Source organism: Triticum aestivum, chromosome 6A, assembly GCF_018294505.1.
Source record: "Triticum aestivum cultivar Chinese Spring chromosome 6A, IWGSC CS RefSeq v2.1, whole genome shotgun sequence".
Classification (NCBI taxonomy): Eukaryota; Viridiplantae; Streptophyta; class Magnoliopsida; order Poales; family Poaceae; genus Triticum; species Triticum aestivum.
The window spans coordinates 109766782-109790377 of NC_057809.1; positions in this window are offsets into that span (position 1 = coordinate 109766782).

Below are 23596 nucleotides of genomic sequence, written 5' to 3' on the forward strand. Positions count from 1 at the left end.
TTCATGATCAAGTCGTGTCCAAATATTGTGATAATTTGATTACCCTTGAGCATCATAAAGAGCTTAGTCTTCTTTTGGGTTATGAAGAAATGAAACGTATAACTGAGGGTATTCCAAAATTTAATCTTGATAAAATTCTTAATTTTGATCTAGAGAAGATTTATATGTATTATGCGGTGAATTGCATTGAAAATCCTTATATTGCCAATTACATAAAGAAAAGAAAAGAAATAGAAGATTAAGAGAATACTAATGAAAGGGAAGAGACTTCCCAATATCCTCCTATTATTTCTTATGATGAATCAGTTAACGAGGAGGCTCCTATTCAACCAATCTCATTAATAAGGAGCTCCAAAAAGAGGATTGAACCCGCAAATAATGTGGTGAAGAAGAAGAAAAGAAAAAGGAAGAGAGATAAAAAGGTATCCCTCCCAAATAATGGTGCTCCTATTACTATTGTGCCTCATAAAAATATAATTGTGGAATATAATGATACTTATTATGATCTTGAAAATCTTTTTGGCACTTACTTGGAAGAATATGATAATTGCTATACTATTGGTGCTATCCATACTATTAATGATGAGAGTGATTATGCTTATCATATGAAAAGGCCCAAGCTTGGGGAAGCTATGTTTGATGAGGATGATATATTTGAGAATATATTTGCTGCAATTAATGTTTGTCCCAAGCTTGGGGAAGCTATGATTAATGAAGATGATATTTTTAGTCTCCCAAGTTTTGATATGCAAGTTTATAATGATGATAGCATGCCTCCTACTTATGATGATTATTGTGATGATACTTATGCTATAAAAAGTAGTGATTATATTTATAAAACTTGTCATGATTATGATTACCCGTTTTATGAACATTACTCTTTTATTGTGGAAACAATTTATAGTATTCAAGTCTCTTATGATACTTCCACTATTCCGAATGAGAAGAATTTTGCTTATGAGGAGAGTAATAAAATTTCTATGCTTGTAGATCATGAAAAGAATGCTTTAGGTGCTGGTTATATTGTTGAATTCATTCATGATGCTACTGAAAATTATTATGAGGGAGGAATATATGCTTGTAGGAATTGCAATAATATCAAGTTTCCTCTCTATGTGCTTAAAATCTTGAAGTTTTGCTTGCTTTACCTTCCTATGCTAATTGATTATTGTTTTCATAAGTTGTTTGCTCACAAAATCCCTATGCATAAAAAGAGGGACCTAAATGTGCTAGTAATATTTTTCATGATGCTCTCTTTATGTTTCAATTATTATCCTTTATATGAGCATCATTGAAATCATCATGCCTAGCTAGGGGCGTTAAACGATAGCGCTTGTTGGGAGGCAACCCAATTTTATTTTAGTTCCTTGCTTTTTGTTCCTGTTTAGTAATATAATTCATCTAGCCTCTGTTTAGATTTGGTTTTATGATTTTAATTAGTGTTTGTGCCAAGTAGAACCTTTGGGAAGACTTGGGGAAAGTCTTGTTGATCATGCTGTAAAAAACAGAAACTTTAGCGCTCACGAGAATTCCTGCCATTTTTATTTGAAAAGTGCTATTTAGTTAATTCTTTTTGCAGATGATTAATAGATAAATTCCTCACGTCCAAAAATTTATTTTAGAATTTTATGAGTCCCAGAAGTATACGTTTGATCCAGATTACTACAGACTGTTCTGTTTTTGACAGATTCTGTTTTTCATGTGTTGTTTACTTATTTTGATGAATCTATGGCTAGTAAAATAGTTTATAAACCATGAAAAGTTGGAATACAGTAGGGTTAACACCAATATAAATAAATAATGAGTTCATTATAGTACCTTGAAGTGATGATTTATTTTCTTGTACTAATGGAGCTTACGAGTTTTCTGTTAAGTTTTGTGTTGTGAAGTTTTCAAGTTTTGGGTAAGGATTCGATGAACTATGGAATAAGGAGTGGCAAGAGCCTAATCTTGGATATGCCCGAGGCACCCCAAGGTAATACTCAAGGATAGCCAAGAGTCTAATCTTGGGGATGCCCCAGAAGGCATCCCCTCTTTCGTCTTCGTTCATCGGTAACTTTACTTGGAGCTATATTTTTATTTACCACATGATATGTGTTTTGCTTGGAGCATCAATTTATTTTGTTAGAATTTGCTTGATATTATTTAGAACAATGTTTTGCATCTTTTATTCCAATAAAAATGGCATTGATAGTCTTTACTATGCCTTTGTCACAAGTCTTCATGTTCCTGTTTGAAAACAGAAAGTTTACCGCTGTTGCAATAATTCCCTAGAAAAGTCAGAATGTGATAAAATGTTGAAACCTTTTGCATATTAAGATCTGATAAATTTACTATAGTGGGAATTTTCTTTCATAATTGTTGGAGTTAGGGAAGTATGGATGTTGCAGCATTCTTTACAGACTATCCTGTTTAGGCAGATTGCTGTTATGTTTGCATTGTTTGCATATGTTTGCTTCTAAATATGCAGAGGAATTTAGTATGCAATTTGTAATAATAATTTTAGTGATTTGCTACAGTAGAGTATGGTAAGATTTTTGCAATGGTTTATACTAACTTATCTCATGAGTCCTTGTTGAGTTTTGTGTGGATGAAGCTTTTGAGATTTAGGGAGACCGTGATATGAGAGAAATTAGGGAGACACAAAAGCTCAAGCTTGGGGATGCCCAAGGCACCCCAAGATAATATTTCAAGAAGTCTCAAGCGTCTAAGGTTGGGGATGCCCCGGTTGGCATCCCACCTTTCTTCTTCAACAAATTATCGGTTAGTATCGGTTGATCCTAAGTTTTTGCTTCTTCACATGATGTTTGCTATTCTTAAATGTCATTTTATTTAGTTTTGCTTGCTGTTTAAATAAAGTATCAAGGTCTGAAATTATTGAATGGGAGAGTCTTCACATAGTTGCACAATTATTCGACTACTCATTGATCTTCACTTATATCTTTCGGAGTAGTTTGTCATTTGCTCTAGTGCTTCACTTATATCTTTTAGAGCATGGTGGTAGTTTTATTTTAAAGAAATAGATGAACTCTTATGCTTCACTTATATTATTTTGAGAATCTTAAATAGCATGGTAATTTTCTTAAAATCCTAATATGCTAGGTATTCAAGAATAATAAAATTCTCTTATGAGTGTGTTGAATACTATGAGAAGTTTGATACTTGATAATTGTTTTGAGATATGGAGATGGTGATATTAGAGTCATGCTAGTTGAGTAGTTGTGAATTTGATAAATACTTGTGTTGAAGTTTGTGATTCCCGTAGCATGCACGTATGGTGAACCGTTATGTGATGAAGTCGGAGCATGATTTATTTATTGATTGCCTTCCTTATGAGTGGCGGTCGGGGACGAGCGATGGTCTTTTCCTACCAATCTATCCCCTAGGAGCATGCGCGTAGTACTTTGTTTCGATAACTAATAGATTTTTGCAATAAGTATGTGAGTTCTTTATGACTAATGTTGAGTCCATGGATTATACGCACTCTCACCCTTCCATCATTGCTAGCCTCTCTAGTACCGCGCAACTTTCGCCGGTACCATAAACCCACAATATACCTTCCTCAAAACAGCCACCATACCTACCTATTATGGCATTTCCATAGCCATTCTGAGATATATTGTCATGCAACTTTCTACCGTTCCGTTTATTATGACACACTCCATCATTGTCATATTGCTTAGCATGATCATGTAGTTGACATAGTATTTGTGGCAAAGCCATTGTTCATAATTTTTTCATACATGTCACTCCTGCATCATTGCACATCCCGGTACACCGCCGGAGGCATTCATATAGAGTCATATCTTGTTCTAAGTATCGAGTTGTAATTCTTGAGTTGTAAGTAAATAAAAGTGTGATGATCATCATTATTAGAGCATTGTCCCAGTAAGGAAAGGATGATGGAGACCATGACTCCCCCACAAGTCGGGATGAGACTCCGGACGAAAATAAATAAAAGAGGCCAAAGAAGCCCAAATAAAAAAAGAGAGAAAAGAGGCCAAAAAAAGAGAAGGCTCAAATAAAAAAATAAAAAAATGAGAGAAAAAGAGAGAAGGGGCAATGCTACTGTCCTTTTACCACACTTGTGCTTCAAAGTAGCACCATGATCTTCATGATAGAGAGTCTCCTATGTTGTCACTTTCATATACTAGTGGGAATCTTTCATTATAGAACTTGGCTTATATATTCCAATGATGGGCTTCCTCAAAATGCCCTAAGTCTTCGTGAGCAAGCGAGTTGGATGCACACCCACTAGTTTCTTTTGTTGAGCTTTCATATATTTATAGCTCTAGTGCATCCGTTGCATGGCAATCCCTACTCACTCACATTGATATCTATTGATGGGCATCTCCATAGCCTGTTGATACGCCCAGTTGATATTATACTATCTTCTCCTTTTTGTCTTCTCCACAACCACCATTCTATTCCATCTATAGTGCTATGTCCATGGCTCACGCTCATGTGTTGCGTGAAGATTGAAAAGGTTTGAGAACATCAAAAGTATGAAACGATTGCTTGGCTTGTCATCAGGGTTGTGCATGATTTAAATATTTTGTATGGTGAAGATGGAGCATAGCCAGACTATATGATTTTGTAGGGATAGCTTTTTTTGGCCATGTTATTTTGAGAAGACATGATTGCTTAGTTAGTATGCTTGAAATATTATTGTTTTTATGTCAATATTAAACTTTTGTCTTGAATCTTATGGATCTGAATATTCATACCATAATTAAGAAGAATCACATTGAAATTATGCCAAGTAGCACTCCGCATCAAAAATTCTGTTTTTATCATTTACCTACTCGAGGACGAGCAGGAATTAAGCTTGGGGATGCTGATATGTCTCCAACGTATCTATAATTTTTGATTGCTCCATGCTATATTATCTACTGTTTTGGATGTTTATGGGCTTTATTATACACTTTTATATCATTTTTGGGACTAACCTATTAACCCAGAGTCCAGTGCCAATTTCTGTTTTTACCTTGTTTTAGGGTTTTGAAGAAAAGGAAAATCAAATGGAGTCCAATTGACCTGAAACTTCATGGAACTCATTTTTGGAAGGAAAGAAGCCCAGAAGACTTGGAGTGCACGCCAGGGGACTTACGAGGAGGCCACGAGGCAGGGGGGCGCGCCCACCCCCTTGGGCGCGCCGTCCACCCTCGTGAGCCCCTCGTGCCCCCCTGACGTACTCCTTCCGCCTATATATCTCCATATACCCTAAAAACACCACAGAGCACAATAGATCGGGAGTTCCGCCGCCAGAAGCCTTCGTAGCCACCGAAAGCCAATCTAGACCCGTTTCGGCACCCTGCCGGAGGGGGCAATCCTTCCCCGGTGGCCATCTTCATCATCCCGGTGCTCTCCATGACGAGGAGGGAGTAGTTCTCCCTCGGGGCTGAGCGTATGTACCAGTAGCTATGTGTTTGATCTCTCTCTCTCTCGTGTTCTTGAGGTGATACGATCTTGATGTATCGCGAGCTGTGCTATTATATTTGGATCCTATGATGTTTCTTCCCCCCTCTACTCTCTTGTAATGAATTGAGTTTCCCCTTTGAAGTTATCTTATCGGATTGAGTCTTTCAAGATTTGAGAACACTTGATGTATGTCTTGCCGTGGATATCTGTGGTGACAATGGGATATCATGTGATTCACTTGATGTATGTTTTGGTGATCAACTTGCGGGTTCCGCCCATGAACCTATGCATAGGGGTTGGCACACGTTTTCGTCGTGATTCTCCGGTAGAAACTTTGGGGCACTCTTTGAGGTCCTTTGTGTTGGTTGAATAGATGAATCTGAGATTGTGTGATGCATATCGTATAATCATACCCACGGATACTTGAGGTGACATTGGAGTATCTAGGTGACATTAGGGTTTTTGGTTGATTTGTGTCTTAAGGTGTTATTCTAGTACGAACTCTAGGGCTGTTTGTGACACTTATAGGAATAGCCCAACAGATTGATTGGAAAGAATAACTTTGAGGTGGTTTCGTACCCTACCATAATCTCTTCGTTCGTTCTCCGCTATTAGTGACTTTGGAGTGACTCTTTGTTGCATGTTGAGGGATAGTTATATGATCCAATCATGTTATTATTGTTGAGAGGACTTACACTAGCGAAAGTATGAACCCTAGGCCTTATTTCCACGCATTGCAATACCGTTTACGCTCACTTTTACCATTAGTTACCTTGCTGTTTTTATAATTTCAGATTGCAAATACCTTTATCTACCATCCATATACCACTTGTATCACCATCTCTTCGCCGAACTAGTGCACCTATACAATTTACCATTGTATTGGGTGTGTTGGGGACACAAGAGACTCTTTGTTATTTGGTTGCAGGGTTGCTTGAGAGAGACCATCTTCATCCTACGCCTCCTATGGATTGATAAACCTTAGATCATCCATTTGAGGGAAATTTGCTACTGTCCTACAAACCTCTGCACTTGGAGGCCCAACAACGTCTACAAGAAGAAGGTTGTGTAGTAGACATCAGTCATCTTGCCTGAAATCCCGCAAGGAAGAAGAACGAGTCCATGAAGAAGACAAACGGACGTAGTCGAACGAATCCTCACAACTCCGGAACGAAACCAAAGTTAACGAGAGAAGCAACCCGAAAAGAAGCAAGCAACATAGTAAACAATCATCACATAAACATGGCATAATGCGCAAACAAGTATGGTGCATGTCCGGTTTAAATATGCATGGCATGGCAAAGTGCACAAACAATACTATAAATTAAGTGGAGCTCAATATGCAACGAGTTGCATATTGACGAAACACCACATACATTTATTTAGTTCTCTCCCGTTAGGTACTCAACAATATTAAATGTTGTTTAAACATGGCAAGAGGGTGAAGCATGAGAAAAAACATAGTTAGGCATTTTAAATGAGGCCGGAAACATCAAACAACAATTCCGGTAATTCTCCATATGAATTTAGCAATTTGAAGCAAACAACAAATTAAACATTCTTGAAGTTGTTATCATGATGCGGATGACATTGCAAGTTTTAAGCAATTTTATGAAAATGTTGATATGAACATGATATGGAGCATTTGTCGCCATGGCGGAAGGAAAAGGGGCCATGGGAACGAATCCGAAAATGTTGCCACGGCAACATAACAGTTCGGGTAGCTCATGGAGATACCGGTGCAAAGGAAGTGTGGCGGGAGCGTGCAAAAGATGGTGGGGTGATCCCGGTTACCGGGTTCCCACGGGTCGACGACATGGCAAACGGGGACGTGCATGAAACAAACGGGCACGGTGCAAACATAGAGTTCATCTCATACATCACATGCATTCGTTCACGGGCGGTCGTCTCAGGGTTATACCTTCAAAGCGTGCGTTTCCGGACGGTTCAGGTTTGATGTTAGCGGAAGTAGTGGTTCCCGGTTCGGAGGGGGACTTGACAAATCCGAGTCCTTCGGGGTTGTCGTGATACTTGGGGTCTCCGGACTTGCCGGTCTCATTCTTGCGACGGTAGTCATACACGGTTCAGAGAGGAACTTGTCGTTTCGGTATGAAGTCATTCGGGCGTCGGTCTTGCCGGTGGGGTACTTGGCGAACCCACGTAGTCGATCTTGGTGTAACCCATGGTTGTGGAGGTACACCGCCGTAGACGTAGAAGGTCATCGGTAGTCGTTCACGGATGTTCGACGATGGTTGTGGTACACGTTCCGTAGATGTTCGGGCGGCAGATGGTACACGTGTCGAGGAGGAACTTGGCGAATCCATTTTCTTCGGGGTCTTCGTGCAGCCGTTCATGTCGTAATCGGACTTGGCAAAATGCACTCGATGGTAGTGGAACTTGCGTCGGTCATCGTGGTACTAGGGCCCTGATCTTGGCGTGATCCAAAAAAAGACACGATGTTGGGGAAGACCCGAAGGTGCTCCCAGATTCAAACGTAGGGTCATGCGCAGCGGTCGAGCTATTGCTGCTCGATGCAAGGGGCTGGCGTAGGGGGGGGGGGGGTCGAGGTCGCCGAAAATAGAGGCTGAGATGCGCCTACTAGTAGAAAACAGGGCTTTCGTCCAGGCCAGTTTAGCCCATTAGTCCCGGTTCAATCCAGAACCGGGACCAATGGAGCTATTTGCCCCAGTTCGTGAGCCCAGGGGGCCGGCCGGGCCACGTGGGCCATTGGTCCCGGTTCGTCCGGACCTTTTGGTCCCGGTTGGTGGGACGAACCGGGACCAATGGTCCTGGCTCCTGGCCCACCACTATTGGTCCCGGTTGGTGGCATGAACCGGGACCAAAAGGGTTACCTTTAGTCCCGGTTCATGCCACCAACCGGGACCAATAGTGGTGCCTATATATAGCCCCTCGCGCAAGAGCAGAGCACACTGCTCTGTTTTTTCTGGCCGAGGGGGAGAGGGCTTGGTGGTGCTCTAGCTCACCTCCTATGCACACAAGGTGTTCGATGGAATGCCCGAGCCACACTACTTAAGGTTTCTCCTCTCCAAGCTCGACCGCCAAGCTCCATTTTCCTCAATATTTATCTAGGTTTAGCGGTCCGTCACGCCCCGTCCCCGTCTTCACCACCGTCGATCACCCGCGCCGATCTCATCGCCGGCACCACCGTGGTGAGCCTCTTGTTCTTATCTTCTTTCTGAAAGGAAAAATATTATTACTTGTTTGTTTAGATAGATACTTGTATTATTTTCTTACTTTTATTATTGCATCTTATATAGTGCGCCGATGGTTTTGGTATCCGCCCCCGTCGGCCCTCGTCCTGTCTATGATTCGGATGTGGTATATATTATCTTTTCATAACTATTGGTTCATTTATTGTTTATGAAAATTATGCCGACCAACGTGACATAGATTTTATTTATCTAGGAGGTTGTTGAACCGGAAATTCCAACCGACCCTATTGTCGAGAGGTTAAATTTAGTTGAAGAAGAAAACAATTTCTTGAAGGAAAAAATAAAAAAACTTAAGGAGGAGAAGATGATATTGGAGTTGCATGTTGCGGATGTCGTCGATGATCACAAGATCAAGATGGATGCAATGCGCTTGAAGATGAGAAAGATTAGAAAATATGCCATTCATACCGAGGCTTGGTATCATTATGCCGTTGGATCAGTTGTTACCTTGGTTGCGATTATGATCGCATTTGTTTTCGCATTGAAATGTTTTACATAGTTTCAATGTATGGTTTAATTAATTTAGATGCTCTGCAGAGCTTTATGTTGTTAGATGAGAACTATGTATCTACTTTGGTTTTTATGTGATGATGAACTTCTATTAATTTGGTCACTTAATTATCTATTCATGATGTTCTGTAATGATTTTTGACACACTTAATTATATATAATGCACGCAGATGAACCGGCAATGGATGTACGGTGACAGACACACCTCCGAGTACATTAAGGGCGTGCATGATTTTCTCGAAGTGGCTGAGGCAAACAAGCAGAATGGTTTTATGTGTTGTCCATGCCCTATATGTGGGAATACGAAGTCTTACTCTGACCGGAAAATCCTTCACACCCACCTGCTTTACAAGGGTTTCATGCCACACTATAATGTTTGGACGAGGCACGGAGAAATAGGGGTTATGATGGAAGACGGCGAGGAAGAAGAGTACGATGACAACTATGTGCCCCCTGAATACGGTGATGCTACTGAACATCAAGATGCACCAGACGATGTGCACGATGGTGCTGCAACGGGCGAAGCTGCTGAAGATCAAGAGGAACCAGACGATGTGCCCGATGATGATGATCTCCGCCGGGTCATTGTCGATGCAAGGACACAATGCGAAAGTCAAAAGGAGAAGCTGAAGTTCGATCGCATGTTAGAGGATCACAAAAAGGGGTTGTACCCCAATTGCGAAGATGGCAACACAAAGCTCGGTACCGTACTCGAATTGCTGCAGTGGAAGGCAGAGAATGCTGTGCCTGATAAAGGATTTGAGAAGCTACTAAAAATAATGAAGAAGAAGCTTCCAAAGGATAACGAATTGCCCGATAGTACATACGCAGCAAAGAAGGTCGTATGCCCTCTAGGATTGGAGGTTGAGAAGATACATGCATGCCCTAATGACTGCATCCTCTACTGCGGTGCCTACAAGGATCTGAACGCATGCCCGGTATGCGGTGCATTGCGGTATAAGATCAGACGAGATGACCCTGGTGATGTTGACGGCGAGCCTCCCAGGAAGAGGGTTCCTGCGAAGGTGATGTGGTATGCTCCTATAATACCACGGTTGAAACGTCTGTTCAGAAACGGAGAGCATGCCAAGTTGATGCGATGGCACAGTGAGGACCGTAAGAAAGACGGGAAGTTGAGAGCACCCGCTGACGGGTCGCAGTGGAGAAAAATTGAGAGAAAGTACTGGGATGAGTTTGCAAAGGACCCAAGGAACGTATGGTTTGCTTTAAGCGCGGATGGCATTAATCCCTTCGGGGAGCAGAGCAGCAATCACAGCACCTGGCCCGTGACTCTATGTATGTATAACCTTCCTCCTTGGATGTGCATGAAGCGGAAGTTCATTATGATGCCAGTTCTCATCCAAGGCCCTAAGCAACCCGGCAACGACATTGATGTGTACCTAAGGCCATTAGTTGAAGAACTTTTACAGCTGTGGAATGGAAACGGTGTACGTACGTGGGATGAGCACAAACAGGAGGAATTTAACCTAAAGGCGTTGCTGTTCGTGACCATCAACGATTGGCCCGCTCTCAGTAACCTTTCAGGACAGACAAACAAGGGATACCACGCATGCACGCACTGTTTACTTGACACCGATAGTATATACCTGGCAAGCTGCAGGAAGAATGTGTACCTGGGCCATCGTCGATTTCTTCCGACCAACCATCAATGTCGAAAGAAAGGCAAGCATTTCAAAGGCGAGGCAGATCACCGGAAGAAGCCCGCCATGCGTACCGGTGATCACGTACTTGCTATGGTCAATGATTTACACGTAATCTTTGGAAAGGGTCCCGGCGGACTAGCTGTTCCGAATGACGCTGAGAATCACGCACCCATGTGGAAGAAGAAATCTATATTTTGGGACCTACCCTACTGGAAATACCTAGAGGTCCGCTCTTCGATCGACGTGATGCACGTGACGAAGAACCTTTGCGTGAACCTGCTAGGCTTCTTGGGCGTGTATGGGAAGACAAAAGATACACCTGAGGCACGAGAGGACCTGCAACGCTTGCACGAAAAAGAGGGCATGCCTCCGAAGCAGTATGAAGGTCCTGCCAGCTACGCTCTTACGAAAGAAGAGAAAGAAATATTCTTTCAATGCCTGCTCAGTATGAAGGTCCCGACTGGCTTCTCGTCGAATATAAAGGGAATAATAAATATGCCAGAGAAAAAGTTCCAGAACCTAAAGTCTCATGACTGCCACGTGATTATGACGCAACTGCTTCCGGTTGCATTGAGGGGGCTTCTACCGGAAAACGTCCGACTAGCCATTGTGAAGCTATGTGCATTCCTCAATGCAATATCTCAGAAGGTGATCGATCCAGAAATCGTACCAACGCTAAGGAGTGATGTGGCGCAATGTCTTGTCAGTTTCGAGCTGGTGTTCCCACCATCCTTCTTCAATATCATGACGCACGTCCTAGTTCATCTAGTCGACGAGATTGTCATTCTGGGGCCCGTATTTCTACACAATATGTACCCCTTTGAGAGGTTCATGGGAGTCCTAAAGAAATATGTTCGTAACCGCGCTAGGCCAGAAGGAAGCATCTCCATGGGCCATCAAACAGAGGATGTCATCGGGTTTTGTGTTGACTTCATTCCTGGCCTTAAGAAGATAGGTCTCCCTAAATCGCGGTATGAGGGGAGACTGACTGGAAAAGGCACGCTTGGAAGGGACTCAATAATATGCAGGGACGGATATTCTTGGTCTCAAGCACACTACACAGTTCTACAGAACTCTACCTTGGTGACCCCGTATGTCGATGAACACAAGAACAGTCTGCGCTCCAAACACCCGGAGCAGTGCGACGACTGGATTACATGTGAACACATCAGGACTTTCAGCAGTTGGTTGGAAACACGTCTCAGAGGTGACAGCACTGTTTGTGATGAGCTGTACTTGTTGTCCAGGGGACCATCTTCGACTGTAATGATTTGGAAAGGATACGAGATAAATGGGAATACATTTTACACGATTGACCAAGATGAAAAGAGCACCAACCAAAACAGCGGTGTCCGCTTTGATGCAGCAACCGACAATGGAAATGACACATATTATGGTTACATAGCAGACATATGGGAACTTGACTACGGAGTAGATTTTAAGGTCCCTTTGTTTAAGTGCAAGTGGGTCAATCTGTCAGGAGGCGGGGTACAGGTAGACCCACAGTACGGAATGACCACAGTGGATCTGAAAAATCTTGGGTACACTGACGAACCGTTCGTCCTAGCCAATGATGTGGCACAGGTTATCTATGTGAAGGACATGTCTACCAGACCGAGGAAAAGAAAAGATAAGGAAGCGAATACATCATACAATGAGCCAAAGCGCCACATAGTTCTTTCAGGAAAAAGGGACATCCTGGGAGTGGAGGGCAAGACAGACATGTCTGAAGAGTATGAAAAGTTTCATGAAATTCCCCCCTTCAAAGTCAAGGCTGACCCAAGCATCCTGATAAACGATGAAGATTATCCATGGTTACGGCGCAATAAGCAAACGACACAAGCGAAGAAAAAGTGAAGACTTTCTCCCGCAACTATTATGATGATAACATGCCAACTTTGTAACAGACGAGTATGATACCATTGTCCGTTTTGTACATGCACATGCTATGCCAACTTTTTCAGAGTTCATTTGAAAACTATGAATTTTAAAACCTCGCCAACCGAAGGGCGCTCACACCGGTTTATAAATAAAGCAACAAAGAAAACAAAAAAAGAGTTTCCAAATTTGAAAACTAATGGCACTAACAGAAAGTTTATAATTTTTCTAAAACTAAAAGCAAAAAGAATTAAAAAATAAAGCAAAAAACAACAAAAAATAAATAATGCAGAAAACAGAACAAAAAACTGAAAAAATAAAAATAGCAACAATAAGTATTTTGTTGTAAGTAGAAACAAAATAAAATAAATAAAGCAACAAAGGAAACAAAAAAAGAGTTTTCAGATTTGAAAACTAATGGCACTAACAGAAAGTTTATAATTTTTCTAAAACTAAAAGCAAAAAGAATTAAAAAATAAAGCAAAAAACAACAAAAACTAAATAATGCAGAAAACAGAACAAAAAACTGAAAAAAAATAAAAATAGCAACAATAAGTATTTTGTTGTAAGTAGAAACAAAATAAAATAAATAAAGCAACAAAGAAAACAAAAAAAGAGTTTTCAGATTTGAAAACTAATGGCACTAACAGAAAGTTTATAATTTTTCTAAAACTAAAAGCAAAAAGAATTAAAAAATAAAGCAAAAGACCAAAAGAAAAATAAACCAAAACCAAAATAAACTAAATAAAGCAACAAATAAAACAAAAAAACAAAAAAAATGCCACCTACTGGGCCCCCACGGCCTGAATACGACTAGAAACCCTATGGGCCAGGATTCAGGCCCGTGGAAGGCCCAGTAGGCCCACAGGCACAGATGGCAGAGTTAGGCCCGAAAGCCTGCTTTAGAGAGGAGCTCGAGAGGGGAGCCGCACCGCACCTTATAAACTGGTGCGGCTCCCTCTCAACTAGCGAGGTGGGACTAAACATTTGGCGCGGGGCAGCACAAGGCCTTTGGTCCCGGTTGGTGGCACCAACCGGACTAATGCCCCCTTTAGTCCCGGTTGGTGCCACCAACTGGGACCAAAGCCGCCGCTTCCCGCCCTTTGGGCTGCTGAAAATTGGCCTTTGGTCCCGGTTGGTGGCACCAACCGGGACTAAAGGGGGGCATTAGTCCCGGTTGGTGCCACCAACCGGGACTAATGCTCAGTGTATATAAACAACACTTGTGAAAATTTTCAGTTTCATCGCGCATTTGCCCCCCGACGACGCCGCCAGGCTGCCCCGCCGCCGTCGCCGTCGCCCGTGCCCTCGAGCCCACGCCGTCGCCGGCCACGCCCTCGAGCCCAGACGCCGTCGCCACCCCGCGCCGCCCCGACGCTGTCGCCGCGGGCCACCCCGGCCGCGCCGTCCCGACGCCGTCGCCGCCCCGCCTCTGCCTAGCCGTCGCCTCTGCCTCGCCCCGCGCCGCTTTGGTCAGGGCCGGCACCGCCCCCCTCTTCCCCCTTTTTTTTGCAAATATAGTTTTTTTCCTGATTATGTGTGTATATGTATGAGTATATATGTATATGTGTATATCTGTTTATATGTCTTTTTTTTAGATTTTTTTGTTTTTTGCATTTTTATAAAAATGTATATATGTTCTCTGTGTATATATATGTTTTCTGTTCATAGATTTTTATTTGAACATTATTTTAAAAAAAATAAGCAATACTACTTCATGTATTTTTAAGAAGGAAGAAGAAGAAAAAGAATGAGAGGAAAAAGGAAAAAAGAAGAGGAAGAAAGGAGAAGAAGAGGGGAGGAAGAAGAGGAGAAATAAATAAGAAGAGGAAAAAGAAGAAAAAGAAGAGGAGAAGAAAAAAGGAATAGAGGAGAAGAAGAAAAAATAGAAAATATTCTATTTTTTCTTCTTCTCCTCTATTCCTTTCTTCTTCTCCTCTTTTTTTTCTTCTTTTTTTTCTTCGATCTTCTCCTCTGTCATCGTCGATATACCCCTCCCGATAACTTCAACATGAGAGGAGAAGAAGAAAGAAAGGAATAGAGGAGAAAGAAGAAAGCTCCGGGACTACCGAAGAAGCTGCAATTTAGGCACCCGAAAGTAAGTACTATATAGTAGCATATTCCAGGCATCTCCTAGTGATTCAAGCGCTAGTTTCATCAATACCATTTAGCATGCTTGCTAATTATCAGTTTGATTGACCTCTATTTCTTGTAAAGTGGTTGTGGCAGGAACAAGGGAATGATTTCTGTGGATACTACATTTGCGAGTCCATCCGCCACACGACCTGTGAGCGGGGCTACTCCGACAAACAATATGAAGTGCGTAAATAACAATATTCACAATTTTATTTTATTACCATCATTTGTGTTGAGTTTCATTCATTCATATATATATATATATATATGTATTGACCCCCTTCTTAAAATTAGATGTTTCGGATGCGGGATGAACTCCTAGCACCAGATCGCATGCGAGCAATTCAAGAGGAATTGGCGGCATTCTTTCTTGACCACGTGATCGCTGAAGACGGAGAATACTATGTGGACCACGCGTCCGTATTTTAGGAGATTATATATTTGTAAAAGATAATTATTGTATATATGTAGCCGGTAGTGTCGGATAGATATACGAGAACTTGTTTGTTCGACCAATCTCTCGGAGAAGGAGAGGTGGTCGATATCACTTCTCTCTGTATGCATATATGTTCATGACGATCTTCTGTTTGCTTACTAGCTAGCTAGCGTGTCTAGCTAGTCCTCTCTATACGTATGTATGTATGGTACGTAGCGTCGACCAAGCACGGACAAAAGAGAGGACACTTCTCTCTATTAATTAGCTAGCTATAGCACAATATATGAAACACCTAAATTAACCCCCCAAAACCCCCCAACCCCCCCCCCCTTTCAAAAAAAACAAAAACCACAGCCACATAAACGCTGACGCGTGGATGCCTATTGGTCCCGGTTGGTGCCACCAACCGGGACCAAAGGCCCTCCTGCCTGGGCTCAGGGGACAGGCCACGTGGAGGCCCTTCTGTCCCGGTTCTGGATTGAACCGGGACTAAAGGGGTCAGGACATTAGTACCGACCCTTTAGTCCCGGTTCATGAACCAGGACTAAAGGCCCTCACCAACCGGGACAATAGGCCCTTTTTCTACTAGTGGCCGGAGGTGGTGGTGCTCGTGGGTGTAGGGCGACCGGTGCTGGGGCTCCTGCTGGGCACGGAGGACACCGGGTGCGGGCGCAGGTGCTCGAGGAGCTCCTCTCCTCGAGCGCTCGGGCGACGGGGACTTGGCGAGGAGGCGCGCAGGAGGCAGGAGGTGAGGCAAAGCATCAGAGGCAGCTTGCGAGGGGCCATGGCGAGGAGGCGGACGGCAGCGGCCTGCTCGCCGGCCATGGCTGGAGGCGGAGGTCGCCGGTGCAGGCGCATGGAGGCGCGACGGGTTGGTGGCTCGAGCAGAAGGCCATGGAGGGGCACTGCTAGCCAGGAGGGTGCGAGCAGAAGGGAGACTTGGCAGGGAAACGGCGGCGACGTGCTCGTCGGGTCGACGACGGTGATGTGGATCGGGAGGAGCGGGGCTCTGCTCCTCTCTAGCGGCGCGAGTAGGGAAACGAGAGAGAGGGGGGTCGAACGAGAGGTGAGGAGGGAGTCGGGCTCCTGGCGGCAGAGGGAGGACGAGGGAACGAACAAGAGCGCGAGCGCTAGGGTTAGGTGGTGTTAGATGGGCTTGTTGGCTGGATGGGCCTTGGGCCTTAGGAGGAAAAGAATGGGCCGGCCTGCTCCTCTCTTCCTCCAAATTCTTTCCTTTTTAATTTTTATAGAATAGGAAAAAAACTTAGAAGAAAAGAATGGAAGGGTGGGAGTGGAATTCCCACACGTGACATATTTTTCTCGAGACAAAAAAATATAGAGAAATAATGAAAAAAAGGTGAGAGAGAGTTTAGAATATACAAATTCAAATAAGTTTGAATAACACTCAAACTATTTGAATTTGGAAGCAATTTAAATGGAGACAGAAAGAGATGAGATAAGGACTCTAGAATCTGGAAATGAAAGAGATTTAAAATGCAAGTTTGTTTGGGTTGATTCCATATGAATGGAATATTTATTATAGCTCCCTAATAATAATGAGAGTATACGTTATAAAGAGAATCACCATGTGAATTCCCTCAGTTTAAATGGACCGGAGATCCATGCAAATTATTTAGTTGAGTTTTTAAGAAAAAATGGGTTGCAAGATGACATGATGCAATGTCAAAGATGCAATGATGAATGCAACGAACCAAACAAATCACACGACGAATCTCGCAACCCATGGAGGGCATCTGGAGCGCCAGTCTTGGGGCGTCACACTGAGACCCCTTTATAAGGGCTGCTCTACCACTTGCCATTGGGAGCTTGGGAAGAGGAGTGGTACACGCGCGCTCCTCCTCCGCCGCCCGCCTCGCCTCGCATGTGGGCCACTATCCAAGACGTTGGACTATGGGCTGACTTCGTCGACTCCCTTGCCGGGAGTGGGTCGAATCGGTCATGGGCCTTGGAAAGTGAAGTAACCTAGTTTGGTTTACTTGTACTTATGCTAGAAGGTTCAATTCTATGTTCTTACCGGGACGCATTTTATAAGCGTTGGCAGACTAGGACCACCTTGTGGCTCACTGGGTTGGTGGTGTGTCCCTCACAGAAAGGATTGCTCTCGAACAGGAGAAGGCGTTTAGGGAGGCAACCACAATCTTTCTAGGAGCAGTTCTGAGTGTGATTGGAGATAAGTTGGTTGACACCTATGATGCACTCCTGAAGTTTGCATTATTGCAAAACTCCCTGCAGAATACTACTCCCTCCGTTCGGAATTACTTGTCTCGGAAATGGATGTATCTAGAACTAAAATACATCTAGATACATCCATTTCTGCGACAAGTAATTCCGAACGGAGGAAGTACCTTTAAGAAGAAGGGTAAGAAGAAAGACAAAAAGAGAGATGGCTGCTTTACTTGTGGTTTAGATGAACATTGGGCAAACAAGTGCCCAAAGAAGTATAAGAAGCCAGCACAAGACTCCAAGTTGTGAATCTCACTCTGAGCAACAATGATACAACATCTGGGTATGGTAATCTGTTTACCATACTTTCAGTTTGTCAGTCCACCGATTGGTGGGTTGACATTGGGGCCGATATTCATGTGTGTGCTGATGTGTCTTTGTTTTCTTCCTACCAGGTCGCACGAGATTGTTCCGTCCTGATGGGGAATGGCTCGCATGCTTCTGTTCATGGTGTTGACACGATAGATCTGAAGTTTACTTCGGGAAAGATCATGCAACTGAAGAACGTGCAGCATGTCTCCACCATAAAGAAGAATCTCGTTAGTGGCTCTCTTCTATGTAAAGAAGGGTTTAAGTTATTATTTGAGTCTAACAAAGCAGTTGTATCTCGATATGGACTATTTTTTAGAAAAGGATATGATTGTGGTGGTTTGTTCCGCCTTTCCCTGGAGGATTTCTGTAATAAAGTCGTGAACCAAATTCATTCTAATGTGAACGAATCTGAGGTTTGACATTCATGTCTTTGTCACATAAATTTCGGTTGTATGACGCGGCTAGCTAAGATGGATTTAATCACGAGTTTCACTTTAGCCAAAGGCTCTAAGTGCCATGCGTGTGTGCAAGCTAAGCAACCTCGTAAGCCTCACAAGCCTGCGAAGGAGAGACACCTGGCACCTCTAGAGCTCATACATTCAGATCTCTGTGAGATGAATGGTGTGTTGACTAAAGGTGGAAAGAAATACTTCATGACTCTGATTGATGATTCCACTAGATTCTGCTATGTGTATTTGTTAAATACTAAGGATGAGGCTCTACACTACTTTAAAGTCTATAAGGCTGAAGTTGAAAACCAACTCGAGAAGAAAATAAAACGAGTCCGGTCTGATCGTGGTGGAGAGTACTTTTCTAATGAGTTTGATTTATTCTGTGCGGAACATGGTATTATTCATGAGAGGACGCCTTCCTACTCACCTCAGTCAAATGGGGTTGCTGAATGGAAAAACCATACTCTAACTGATTTGGTTAACGCCATGTTAGATACATCGGGTTTATCCAAGGCATGGTGGGGGGAGGCTGTATTAACATCTTGTCATGTCCTGAATAAAGTTCCCACAGAGGATAATGAGACTACTCCCTATGAGCAATGGAAAAAGAAAAGAACTACACTCTCTTACTTGCGCACTTCGGGCTGTTTGGCGAAAGTCAACGTGCCGATAATCAAAAAGCGCAAGTTGGGACCAAAGACCATGGACTGTGTTTTTCTTGGCTATGCCAAGCATAGCGTTGGCTATAGATTTCTAGTGGTGAAATCTGAGGTACCTGACCAAAAGGTCGGTACAATTATAGAGTCTAGGGATGCTACATTCTTTGAGGGTATTTTCCCCATAAGAGATATGCAAAGTAATTCTAGACTGGAATCTGATGGGACTCCTGAACCTGCTATTCCGATGAAATATTATGAACATAAAAGTGATAAGAGTTCCACGGAGGATGACGAGGAAGCTCCTGTTAGGAGCAAGAGACAGAGGACTGCAAAGTCCTTTGGTGATGATTTCCTCGTGTACCTCGTGGATGATGATACTCCCAGCTCCATTTCAGAAGCTTATGCATCTCCGGATGCTGACTACTGAAAGGATGCGGTCCGTAGTGAGATGGATTCCATCTTGGCTAACTGGACATGGGAGATCACTGATCGTCCTTATGGTTGTTGACCATTAGGATGTAAGTGGGTGTTCAAAAGGAAGCTTAGGCTCGATGGTACCGTTGAGAAGTACAAGGCTAGGCTTGTGGCCAAGGGTTATACCCAGAAAGAAGAAGAGGATTTCTTTGACACTTATTCACCTATGGCTAGACTGACAACTATTCGAGTGTTACTCACTTTGGCCACCTCACATGGTCTTCTCGTTCATCAGATGTACGTTAAGATGGCTTTCCTTAACGGAGAGCTACACGAGGAAATTTACATGCAACAGCCGGATGGCTTTGTAGTAAATGGTCAGGAAAGAAAGGTGTGTAAGCTAGTGAAATCTTTGTATGGCATGAAACAAGCGCCTAAGCAATGGCATGAGAAGTTCAACACTACTCTGACATTTGCTGGCTTTGTTGTGAACGAAGCCGACAAATGTGTATACCATCGCCATGGTGGGGGCGAAGGAGTTATACTGTGTCTGTATGTCGATGACATACTAATATTTGGGACCCACCTCAAGGTCATTGAGGAGGTCAAGTCTTTTCTATCTCACAACTTTGAGATGAAGGACCTGGGTGTGGCTGATGTTATCCTGAACATCAAGCTACTGAGAAATTCTGAGGGTGGAATTATACTTTTGCAATCCCACTATGTTGAGAAGATTTTGAGCCATTTTGGATATTCGGACTGCAAAGCTTCTGCAACACCATATGATCCTAGCGTGCGGATTCGAAAGTTCGAAGGCACAGCTGTAGATCAATTGAGATATTCTCAAGTGGTTGGTTCACTGATGTACCTAGCATGTGTTACTCATCCTGACATCTCATTTGTTGTGTGCAAACTGAGCCGGTTTGTTTCCAATCTAGGAGATGTGCATTGGCATGCTGTTGAGCGAGTGATGCGTTATTTGCAAGGTACTGCGAACTATGAAATTCACTATTCTGGGTACCCGACGGTACTTGAGGGGTATAGTGATTCGAATTGGATATCTGATGCTGATGAGATGAAAGCCACAAGTGGACATGTCTTCACACTTGGTGGTGGTGCTGTTTCCTGGAAGTCTTGCAAGCAGACGATCTTAACCAGATCAATTATGGAAGCAGAACTCACAGCATTAGACACATCATGCGTCAAAGCAGAATGGCTTCAAGAGCTTTTGATGGATTTGCCGGTGGTTGATAAATCAATGCCGGCTGTCCTTATGAACTGTGACAATCAAACAGTGATTGCCAAGGCTAAGAATTCAAAGGACAACATGAAATCCACAAAGCACATAAGAAGAAGATTGAAATTTGTCAAAAAATCACGAAACTCCGGAGTAATAGCGTTGGATTGTATCCAGACGGCTAAGAATCTGGCAGACCCTTTTACGCAAGGGCTATCACGGATTGTGATAGAAAATGCATCGAGGGAGATGGGTATGAGACCCACGTAAGTTGTCATGGGGTAACCCAACCTATGTGATCGGAGATCCCGTGAATTAGGACCTGGGAAAACAATCCAGCGGTCAACTGAGGAGAGTATCCTTAGTAAACCCACTCCGTTGGAGATGCAGTAATACTCTTAATTCTATAAGGCAGGCTGACTTTTGTCTTAATGTGTTCCAAAGCTTATGTAAACAAGATGCTAACCTACAGAGCATTTTTTGGAGGAACACATATATGTGAGTCCGACAGTTGGTCACAGTCTATGAGATTGGGTAATCTCTAGCAAGCTCATGAGAAGGTACGAAGTATGACTAATAAGCTCCACCCGTGGGGTTTAGCCTACGGCAGCCATGTATCAGCTGACAATAGGCGAAACTTCTGCACGCCAAACTGACAATTCAAGGCATAGTCCATTGTTCAGTTGTGAAGAAGTCTAATCCTGTTGCTCTAGGTGGAAGTTCAACTTAACAGTCTCCACTGAAAATTCTGGTATATCAAACATTGTTTGGAACAGTTAACAAACTTATGTGCCTCGAGATCTGGTGAGGGATTGTTGGATTATGGATGGGCTTAGGCCCATATAAGACACTAATCCCTGGTTAATCTTGAGGCCCATGTATGAGATGGCAGGTGGTGGGAAGTTTAGTCCCACCTTGCTAGTTGAGGAGAGTTGAGACCCCTTTATAAGAGCTGCTCTACCACTTGCCATTGGTTGCTTGGGAAGAGGAGTGGTACACGCGCGCTCCTCCTCCGCCGCCCGCCTCGCCTCGCCTCGCCTCGCCTCGTCACGATGCGCGCACGCCGCGGGTTGCGGGAATGAGCCGAAGCTTACTTTTGCTGCTCAGGAACGAATTAATTAATTAGGGATTAATTAATGAGTCGCTAACATGTGGGCCACTGTCCAAGACGTTAGACTGTGGGCTGACTTCGTCGACTCCCTTGCCGAGAGTGCGACCCTTGCCGGGAACAACGACTCCCTTGTCGGGAGTGGGTCGACTCGATCGTGGGCCTCGGCAAGGCCCACGACTTTCTCCCTTACGGACTATATAAGAAGGCTCTGACCAGTGAGGTAACCTAGTTCGGTTCACTCACTCCCTCTCGCGTGACCTAGCCGTCATCTACTATTCCTCACTCTGTGCTGCCTCCGGGGATCCCATCCAGACGACCGCGTGCACGGCTGGTCAGTAGAGCAGGTGTCTCCGGAACCCTATCGTTCGAGATCCTGCCCGGGAGAACGGCAATAAGGTTTTTGGGGAGTGTCTCGACGCGACTGCTCCCGATCTGTCCCCAACTCCGTTCGCCTCTGCTTCCACTACTTCCTCTGCATCGACACCATGGCCGACGCTGACGCCGCTAAAAAGAAGGCCACGGACAACACCGAGGCTGCTGCTGCCGCCGCTAAAAAGAAGGCCACGGACAACACCGAGGCTGCTGCTGCCGCCGCGTTGGCCTAGCCAACTGGAGGGTATGATCTGTTCATCCCTCGTTTAATCGTACTTATACTAGCCGTATATGTGTTGCTCATAGAAGGTTCGATTCTATGTTCTATACATGCTAGTATGCTTAGGTATCGCTATGAGAGGCATACCTTCTATGCCATGCTTACTGTTTACTTGTGGATAAATCTAATCGGAAAAGTGCTCATATTTCCAACATGTCCTATGCAGGAGCATCGGGGTTCAAAGAGTTGCTTGTCCGATGACTTACCCTCCAAGTGTAATGCTTCCATTCGGTAGTCTGCTTCCTGATCTTTTTTTAGGTGTTCAAGTGAGGTCGCTTAGAGCATCTCCAACGTAAGACGCTTAAGGAGAAATGACTCAACAAATACGCTAAAATAAAACAATCACCATAGCTGTTCTTTTTTTGACACTCATCACCATAGCTGTTACTACAACGCTGAGAAATTGTCTTCAGAAACACAAATATGGAGGTTTCCTTCTTAAAAGAAACGCTTTGTATCTCTCCTGCGTCTTCAAGAAAAAACACACACACAAATGTGTAGCCTATACTGGTCACGAAGACCAAAATTATGTATATGGAGTGTGCACTGCCCGGGGAGGTGCACCATTTCCTGTGGCGTTTTGGGCATAATACCCATCCTTTGTACAGGAATATTGAACGCCGACGAGTAGAAGTGGACATCAGATGTGCCGTTTGCTGCAGCTGTTTTGAGGACGGTGGCCATCTGTTCTTCAGGTGCAAGAATGTGGAAGCACTATGGCGTGCAGCGGGGTTAGCAAAACGATTTATATTATATTATGGGACGGAGGGAGTACTTATGGCGATGGTGGTCTGAACGTAACAGGATCAGGCATGGTGACCGCTGTGCAGCACCGGCAGCACTGGCCAGCCAGATCAATGCCCAAGTGACTGAATGGCAAGAGTTTCAGCATGAGCATAATCATTTTTCACCACTGATTGCCTCCCACCACAGCAAGCCATTGCCTCAAGCAATTTCGATCGAGCTCAACCGGGAGTCACATGTTCAGGGGAACAAAGTACCTTCTCCAAATGGGTTTCATAGATCATAAAGTTTGATCGCTGTCCCCGTGGATGTAATGTTCCAGCGCATTGACTGGCGAGTCATGGTGTTAGGGTGTTGGGTGGGAACCAGACTGTGTGGCTTACGGATCTACCACTGGATGTAACGAGTGATGTGGCCGGCGATGTTGCCGCGGTCACTAGTTAATGGAATGTAAGGTGTTCCATGTAAACAAAAAAGGATCAAAATTATGTAT